General features: G+C 40.5%; 1 protein-coding gene across 1 annotated transcript in view; it reads right to left on the bottom strand.

Annotated features, from left to right (window-relative positions):
• LOC106791656 (bypass of stop codon protein 1-like) overlaps positions 1-9662 on the bottom strand; it is a 17754-nt gene extending 8092 nt beyond the window's left edge. Inside the window, exon 1 of the mRNA XM_014757478.1 lies at positions 9608-9662. The gene's annotated coding sequence lies outside the window, so the exon portion shown is untranslated. The remainder of the gene's footprint in view (positions 1-9607) is intronic.
• Positions 9663-9884: the final 222 nt, after the last annotated feature.

Consider the following 9884-nt stretch of genomic DNA (forward strand, 5'->3'; position numbering starts at 1 on the left):
TATATATATATATATATATATATATTATGTATAAAGGGAGAAAGAGAGAGGAAGCGGTGCAGAAGGGGGTAGCTTTCGAAATAGAGGATGGGGTGGAAAGTTGGGGGAAGGTAGGAATGGGGCAGCGGGGATGAGAGGTCGACTTGCTACGCCAACAGCTATAGCCTTACATTAGACTTTTTTGTCTCTTTTTCCCTTTCTACGTGTCTTTTCCTTTCTTTCTCTCTCCGTCTATATTTTATGTCTATGTATGTTTGTTTGTGTGTGTGTAAATTTCTTTCCCTTTCTTTCTCTCTGTGTCACTCTATTCCCTTTTCCACTAAATCTGTCTTTCTCTTTTTTTTTTTATCTATCTTTATCTTTCTTTTTCTCTTTCGTTTCATTCTTTCTCACTACTCCCTTTATCTCTCTTTTTCTCCCTTCGAATGCACTTTGCCCAAGTCTAGAAGAGAAGTTTGCGCGACACCGGATTGGTGGGCTGCGACCCCGCATGAATTATTCGCTAGTCTAATAGTTTCCTGAGCGAAGAGAGAACTCTTACGCTAGATCTTTGTCTTACCTTCTTCTTATTATTTTTCTTTTTCGTTTTCTAATTCTCCTTTTTTGCATATGATGAGACTTCATCTCGATTCTCTTTGGAAATATTTTTATTTATATAATTATAATATCGTAATTATTTATTAGCATATATTAAATATTGTAATAATATATATATATATATAGCGTAAATTAGAATAAATTAAATACATAAAATTAAGTAATAAATTAGTACAATATTATTAAATTAACTGTTAAGTCCTTGCAATTTTTTCTAAGTAAATAACACAGCAGAAATCGCACATATTTATTGTCTAGTATAAAAATATAATAAATTTTCTTACAGATAAATTAATTAATCGCTATTAAATTAATTTTCTATCTTTTTCTTTCTTTATTTATCTTCATCTCATTCCAAACTTGACGGATTATGAATTTTGGCATAGCAAGGGTGAATATCACGCATCGACTTAATCCAAGGCTGAGTAGGCGCGAGAATGATGCAGCATCCAACCCCTGAACGGATGATGTAATCATTCGTTCGAGAAGGGGCGATACAATAATGGCCCCCGTACGAAAATTACTTTCCCGAATGTGCGGTACAGCGATGAGCAATTTAAGAGGTGGCTCGGGGTGTTGGGCTTCGTAGGGCAGCTTAGAGTAGGGTGAGTTTGAGGTGGTTTAGGGTGGTTGTTGGTGAGGGATGAAGGCTCGATTTCCTCGCGATGAATATCACGTGGACAAACATTTGTGAGTACGAGTGTGCCATTTCAAAGACCCGTATTACGAACTTCTGTCGCGCTACTCAATGCAGATAAATCCGCAGATCGTGGAGTTCGAGAGTGGGAAAAGAGAGGGAGGATACTACATAATGAACAACCTTTTGCGTTCTTCAAATCTTTCATTTCCCTTTTTAGAATTTTCGATGTCACAATTTTGTAAAGGATTGATTATTAAATCGATGTTATACAAAATCAAATCATTTATTGTAATTTGTTCATTTACTTATAATGTGTTCAATTATTTTCAACTCATTCTACTCAAATCTGACAGCAATTCGTTCACGTGTCTCTTGGTTTAATGGAACGCTCGACGATCTATTTTGAGCTTGTGTGTCATACTTTCTAGTTACATATAAATATAATCCCTCTTTCCTGTACGCGCACTTGCATTTATATCTATACATACATACGCAAATTTAGTGCACGCGTATATAAATCGCGAGAAAGGGAAAGAGAGGAAGTTACATCGTTCAAATGTGTTAGACAATTAAACTAGGTACGCAAAGATGAAGGCATGCGCACATTGGTTGCTTGGTAGATAGATTATACACACATTCGTAAGAATCTTCACGTACCAATGGTGATGTTCACTCTCTAGCATTACTGACAGAAGTTTGTACAAGAAGAGGAGGGCGCGTATGAGGGCTGGGAGACGGGGAAGCGTGGGAGAGGTTTTAGGAAGGGTGAACGAGGGCCAAGTATTAACGCTGAGTTAATTTAACCGAGTGAGAGCATCGAACTAACTAACCGCGACCGATTCGAAAGCTTTCTCTCTAGTTAAATTATATATATAATACATATACTTAAATGCAAATATATGCATAGATATACATATATTTGTGCATATATTTGTGCATATATTTGTGCATATATTTGTGCATATATTTGTGCATATATATGTATCTATACGATTTAATAGAATTTTAAATATGTAAAGAACATTTTTTTCTCCTTTCCTTTTTTCTCTTCTTTTTTCTTTATCCCCAAAAGAAATTAATATAAAAATGTACTGCGAAATAATCAGCGAGACTATTTAGTAATCGCGCGAAAGAGTTGCACTTACAATCATACACACGACGACAGGAGATATGAAGAATTCTCGGAAAAGATATTTCGACCGACCTGCTCCACTTTTCGGTTCTTACATGCATAGCCTCTCTCGTATACACTTGCCCAACTCTAAGGATTTTCAATCGAGCGCGTGATCTTTCAAGAATTCTTTTAAATCATTCTTTCTTTTTTACCGTCTACCCTTTTTTTTTGTATTCTTCTTGATCGTTCGTGGAAAAATGGCGAAACGTCTGTCAAATAAACAAGAAGAATCACGAATCCCAACAGCATCAGCATCAGCAGCAACAGCAACAGCAGCAGCAACAGCAACAGCAGCAGCAACAGCAACAGCAGCAGCAGCAAGGGCATATCTAAATTGTATTCTTATTTCAAGTTTGGCTCAATTTTCGAGAGAGACGTTCCAAAACGAAGTATCCTTACGATACCCAAAAAAGCTTCTATTTTCGGCACGCATGGTTACCATCGCGTTATAAGACTATTTCGAGAAAGAAAGAGAGAAAGAAACAAAGAGAGGACGAAGCAATCTCGAGAGTTTGACCGATCGGTCATCCTCCCCCACTTCGTTCTGACTCACTCAGCGACATACACACACACAGACATATACACACATTCTCCCTTTACATACATGCACACATCTCCCAAACGGGTACACATAAATCTACGGACTCTATATATGTAAAAAGACACATGTAGAAAAGTTATCCTAAAGCCGTGGAAACGTCGGAATACTTTGAACATTCCATGGAATCTTTCTCCTTTGAGTTACTAACTCACACCGCCACCACCACCACCACCACCACCACCACCACCACCACCACCATCACTACCAACAACAACCACCCACACTCTCTCTTTCTCTCGTTTCCCATCTCTCGACACTTTTTTCTTCTTCCTTCACGCAAATAGACGTGGGATCAGGAGGCTAAAGAAGTTCTTCGAGTCTTACAGAATACTGGACCCTGAAGGATAGAAAAGATAGACTCATTTCTTTCTTTCTTTCTTTCTTTCTTTATCTTTCATTCCCTGTGTAGCAAAGGTGTCTAGCTGGTTGGCAGGCTGGTTGGCTGGTTAGCTTGTTAGCTTGTTAGTTGCTGCTGCTGCTAGTGGTGCTTGTGCTGGGGCTGCTGAGTTTTAAGCTCAGCCTGGCACGAAGGGAGGTCGCTGCAAAATATGATCCACCGTGTAAAAACCATATGAATAATGGGATGGCATATCGTGCATCAGTATGCCGCTGACTGTTGGCCCAGGTCAAATTGACTTGAGCGTCTCCATGGCAACAACTACTCAGACTTCCGGCTGGTCGATATCCTACCAACTTGTATTTTGCGGCGGACCTCACCTCACTCCCTTCTCTCTCTCTCTCTCTCTCTCTCTCTCTCTTTCTCTCTCTCACACTTACTCTCTCTCTCTCTTACTCTCTATAGCACATAGATACACATATAGACATAGACAGACACAAACACATTCTCCGAGTCGCCCTCTCAAGCCCCTCCCTCCTCTTCTATATCTCTCTTCGTTCCACCCTCTTCTATCTTTATCCCTCGCTCTCTCTCTCTCTCTCTCTCTTTCTCACTTCAACCCTCAGTCACTCACTCGATTCCGTATCTCTGGCTTTCTCTCTCTCTCTTTCTCTCTCTCTTTCTCTCTCTCTTTCTCTCTCTCTTTCTCTCTCTCTCTCTTTCTCTCTCTCTTTCTCTCTCTATCACACACTCTTTTTTCTCTTCTCTTTCGTTCTTTTTCTTTCTTTTTCCTTCTTTATTTCTATAGTGAGTTTCACCATATCCCATTTCCACCCTTCCTTCCACAGACTCGTACTTTGCGAGTTTCGTTTCTTCTCGTTTCACTAGGCAGAACCAGTAGGAGCAAAAGAAAAGACAGACTCCGATAACAGACGCTGAGATTCTTACCCTTCGAGTTAAGCAGACGAGATATTATATACCAGTAAGGTATATGTCATTGATACACACTTGACTTTACTTTCTAACAGGAGCATCGACGGTTCCATTCGAATCCAGATCGAAAATGTCTTATCCACGGGATTCAACTACTTTTTCTTATTTTTCTCATTCTTATTATTCTTTTCTTCTACTAGAGGGAAAGAAAAAGAGTGAAAGATTAAATGGGACGTTCGAGAAAAGAATTACAAGGTTCTTGCGGCATGAGAATAGCCGCTAGTCTTTAGGATGTTTCATTTCTGACAGAGAGTTAGTTAAGTTCTCAGAGAAGATTTTTACAATTTCAAGTATGGCGTATCCAAGATGAAGATCCTAAATATCATGTTTAATCATATTTAAACGATCGTTAGATACTTTCTCGTTTTCTTTTTCTTATTTCGAGGCTTCACTTCCAATGCGTTCTCGATATTCTCTCTCGATAAGTAGATTTCAGGGTCAGGCGAGACTCATTAAACGCCATACCATGCAGCATATAACATCGACTCGTTCGAGATGTCCGCGTGACATCTTTAATGAAAAAAGAAATAAAGGAAAGCAAAGACTAGATATTTCAAGAAGAAATAAATCGATAAATAAAAAAATAGATAGGATAAGAAAAACCGTGGGTACATGATATTAGTGCATATGCACGTACTGGAAATTCCATGTTTCACGCTATTCGTATGAAACTCGAGCAGGCATTGTACTTTTCACCTGTCCGCGAAGACGACACCTTCTCGTAATACCACAGTCGATTTCTTTTTCATTCGCGTTCATTAGATGAAATAATAGAAATTCATGATCTTTTCTCTGTTGAAACTTTCTTACCTTACTTTTTACCTTTCTTCGCGTCCCGATTTTCTTCATAATTCATATGTCCGTCAGACAATTTTGCTTCATTGTATGAAAAAAAAAACAAAAAACCAAAAAAGAAAACATACCGAAATTTAATTATAATGAATCGATGAAATTTGAGGATATGTTGAGCAAAATGCTTTCATTCAAAGAAACGATCGGCGGAAGTGCGTAATAAGGAATAATTTTCTTCCTGAATTTCACTGGACGTAACTTTTTCGATAAAACAATTTTAATTGGTGCAGCAATGACGAAAACTACGACAACGAGGTGGACCGATGCATAAAGAAAATGAGCCATTTATTATCTTCTCGCTTTCTTGTGTATGTAAGAGAGAGAGAGAGAGAGAGAGAGAGAGAGAGAGAGAGAGAGAGAGAGAGAGAGAGGCTTGGCAGCAAAGTATTATACACATATCTACTACTCGCTATTAACCCCTTCCAATGGGTTTAACTCGTGTCTTCATGTGAACATCGTTACAACGTTATATATGTTAGGTGCATATATATTATATATCTATATATTCGCAAAAGCGCTGAACACCTTATCATCGATCTCACATGATATATAATATTATACATACACACATATACACATGTACCTATTATTCATGTCCCATTTCCAAAGTTTACCTTTACGATCTTTAGCTTTAGCTTCGGACAAAATAATAAAGTTAGATGATAGTCGAAATATTTGATTAAAACAATTTTCTTATATACAAGAAAGAAAATTTAAAAAAAAAACAAATAGTGTGCAAATTACCATGAGACAATTTCGTGCTGATAATAATTTAACCGCTTTGATCAGCTGTAAGGGAAAAATAAAATTAAAAATAAAAATGAAAAGAAAAAAGAGACAAAAAGAAGTGTCTGGCAATCTGACATAATGAATGTCGAGGAAATTAGTATCGTCGTTTTGTGCTACGTAGAATTGGGCCAATGAACGAAGGAACGAACGAAGGAACGAACGAAGGAACGAACGAGTATACGATATATCTCTCGGTAGTCATTTAACGGGCAAAATATTTATGACGATGATGATCGACCGGCCGCCTTTAAGACGAAGAGAAGAACCATCTTGAGAAGCCGACAGGATTGCCAATGTTCTTTCTACATGCATATTATACATACATGCATACATACATACATACATACATATGTACAGGTGCTCGCAACAGGCGGCTTTTACACGACTAAGGTGTGCCTCGCTCGACTTATGTCTCGTTGGCCTGTTCGATCCAAACCATACTTACACACACACACACATCTACACATATTTTCAAGTTGGAGGGCCATGGCACGTGGACAACATGCCCCTTCCCTTCATCTCTTTTTATTTCTTTCTTTTTCTCATTCTTACCAGGGTGTTGTTGCCTAAAGGAGACGCGTCAAGCCAGCTGGCGATACACCGCGAAACCTACCAATTGCACTCGCTTAAGTCGAAGGTGTCTCGTTTAAACAAAAAAAAAACTCGTTCTTTCTTTATAGAGTCGAATTACTTCTTTTTGAAGAAAATTATTCGTTCCAAATTATTCGTTCCAAATTATTCGTTCCAAATTATTCGTTCCAAATTATGCTTACTATTAACAGAACAAATCAATGTTTTGTCTGGATCTTCAAAGATTTATCAAAAATCCCATTTAATTAATCCGTTAACATCGATTCCAAAGAATACCCGAATAGATATATTTTTTGAATTCTATATCCTCCGATATCAGGTAGGGGTTTGATGGTGCGATCTAAACGTCAATAATCCTGGCCGATATCAAGAGCCCAATCGATGAATGGGGACAACTGACGAGTATTCGAGATCTCTACACATGCGCGATCGTGCCGATCTACGCGGAGAGTCTACGGAGAAGTTCACGATGCTATATAGATATGCATAGATATGTATATGTATTATATATATACATAGAAACGCGTATGCACATACATATGTATTCATATAGACTCGCTCGACAAAGTGTTACCGAAAGTCGTTCAGTACGCATTCGTCCCTGTCCCTCGCACAACGTTCTCTTATTCGAGTCACAGTCCGAGCATTGCGGAACAGCGGAGGCAAAAACGCATTTGTGATGCCATCGGTAAATGAGAGACAGAGGAAGGAGAATGAGGAAGGAGAATAAGGAAGAGAGAAAGAGAGGAGAAAGGGAAAGGGAAAGGGAAAGGGAATGAGGGGATGGGGTTAGAACGGAGAAATTCCCTCGATGAAGGTGCCAGGAGAGAGGGATTCGATGGAAAGGAACCAGAAAGAGATGGATAAAAAGATAGAGAAACAGAAAGATAGATAAAGAGGAAGAGTAGGAACGGTTGGAAATGGTAAGGGATAGAAACGTGTGGGTGGCAGAAGCATAGGGTTGGTTAGAACGGGTGGATATATATCGCTATTGGGGGCACTATGTCGCAGCAGTGGCGTCGACGTGAACTGTCTCTCTTTCTTTCGCCTACACACACACATACACACACAGAGAACAGACAGACAGTCATACACATACAATCTTACTCTCTCTCTCTCCCTCTCTCTCTCTCTCTCTCTCTCTCTCTCTCTCTCTCTCTCTCTCTCTATCCTATGTATATATTCGTCTCCGTTCATCCCTTTTTCACCAACGAGTTTACCCTCCCTGTCTATTCAGATGTCTATATACGCTATGCCTACCTACACCTCTTACCCAACCTCTTCTTCCATCTGTATCTTTTCGTCCGATATATTCGTTCGTTTTCGTCGCTCCTTCTTCCATTCCATGTGAGGAAAAGGGTAAGAGTAGTTGAGATGGTAGTAGTGGTGATGGTGGTGGTGGGTCGTGGTTGGTGGTTGGTATAGTAGATATCTTACGAGGGCGTCTGGTTGTCGGTCGCCAGCACGAGTCTCTCCGAGTCTTCCAAGTGTTAGAGGGTAGCTGTGATGGTGGTGGTTATTCCTACTACTACCTTTTCCTTCAAGTAGTTTCTTTCCTTGTTATATCCTTACTCCCTCTCTCTCTCTCCCCTTTACCTTTCCCCATCTTCGCACTGGAAACGAAAAGACGCGGTACCTTAGTAGGTGGTAGTAGTGCGTATGGTTGTTGGGTATTCTACAAAGGCGTCTTGTTGGCCGTCTCTCCGTTAGCGTCAACTCAGTCTCTTCTCTCTCTCTCCACCCCTCTTTCTCCTTCTCGCTTGTTCTTCGGCGACCCTCTCAATCCAGTTCCTGTCTCGCTCTCTTTCTCTTTCTCTCATCTTTCCCCCTGATTCTCTCCACTTCAACCCCTCTCGATCTTCGCAGGAAGAAAAGGAGATGGTGAGCGGCAAAGTAAGGGAGGATGGGGGTGGAGGTGGTAGTAGTTTATGTAGGGTGGCAGTGGGTATAGTAGGTATCCTGCAAAGGCGTCTTGTTGGCCGCCTGGCTGATCAATACTCATCCGACCGACGACCCTCTGCCCCCCGCGCCCTATGCCCACCGGGGCCGTGGACCGTGCCTACACCTCCGAGCAACCCCCTGACTCGCCACCACCTATTCCACCAGCAAGATCCCTCTACACCACACCACCACACCACCACACTATCCCATCAAAGCCCAACGTAGTAACGGCGCTAGCGGTGACACCCTTGCTATCCTACTCTGCTCCCTGCCGACACGCCGTTGACCCCTACGCAATTTACATCGCGGCCTTCATAAAGTTAATTGAAATTTCCGCTAGCTACTACTGTGTTACTTCTCCACCTCGACACGACAAAGCCTAACTTTATATTATTTCTTTTTTCCTTTTGTCTATCTATCTATCTATCTATCTATGGAATTTATATATTGTTGGTTACCTTTCCCTACGATCGTCATCAAATTTTAGACTACGTTCGGTATCATCGGCTCATCTCTCTGTTTAACGAATTTAATCCTTCAGTTTGCAAACTACTGATTATTTCTTTTCTACTCTTTTAGTTTGAAAGTTTATCGTTGCCGATACAAATATTATTTGTTACATTTTTTATGATTACACATAACTATAAAATAATTTAGATTTATTATCGATTACATTAATCATAGATCAATACTTTATTATGTCAGATATATATAAGATGTTAATCTTTAAATTATCAAGGAGAAGCCGGAAAATGTGGTAGCGTTCCTTGGACGATTTAAGGCAAGATGTTCGCCGTCGGGTTGATGTTGGTGGGGTTGGAAGGAGTAGTGGGAGGATGAGAATGTGCGAGTGTCTGTTTTCCTTTCTCTCTCTCGTTGTGTGTGTGTGTGTGTGTATGTGTGCACCAAAAGGTAGAGCCAAGTTTTGTGGCAGGTGCCAGCGTAACGGTGGCACGCGCAGGCTCTTTCGCACCAACGCGACTACTCTACAAAGCTCATCCCCACCTCCACCCTTTATCACTCTTTCTCTTTTTACTATCCCCACCAGTGTTCCTATGTTCACGGACTCTCTTCTCAACGCACTGGCCTTACCTTACTCGTCCTTGTCTGTCGGCAGTTCCCAACTTCGATCTTCTTCTCTCTTTTTCCTCTTTCTTATCATTCCTTCTTCTTTTTTCCTTTTTTGTTTCTTCTTCTTTCTTCTTTCGGCGGCTGCGTCAGTCTCGATCTCAGATGGCCGAACCCCGAGACAGGTGCCGGCAACTATTATGACCACCTTACTCGTTCTCCACGACCGAAAGCAAGCAAGCAAGCAACCAACCAACCAACCAACCAAGTAGCAGGACGCATGTAAAGAGAAGAAAGGAGA

This window comes from Polistes canadensis, unplaced genomic scaffold (assembly GCF_001313835.1).
Source record: "Polistes canadensis isolate GaletaPanama2010 unplaced genomic scaffold, ASM131383v1 scaffold_328, whole genome shotgun sequence".
NCBI classification, from domain to species: domain Eukaryota; kingdom Metazoa; phylum Arthropoda; class Insecta; order Hymenoptera; family Vespidae; genus Polistes; species Polistes canadensis.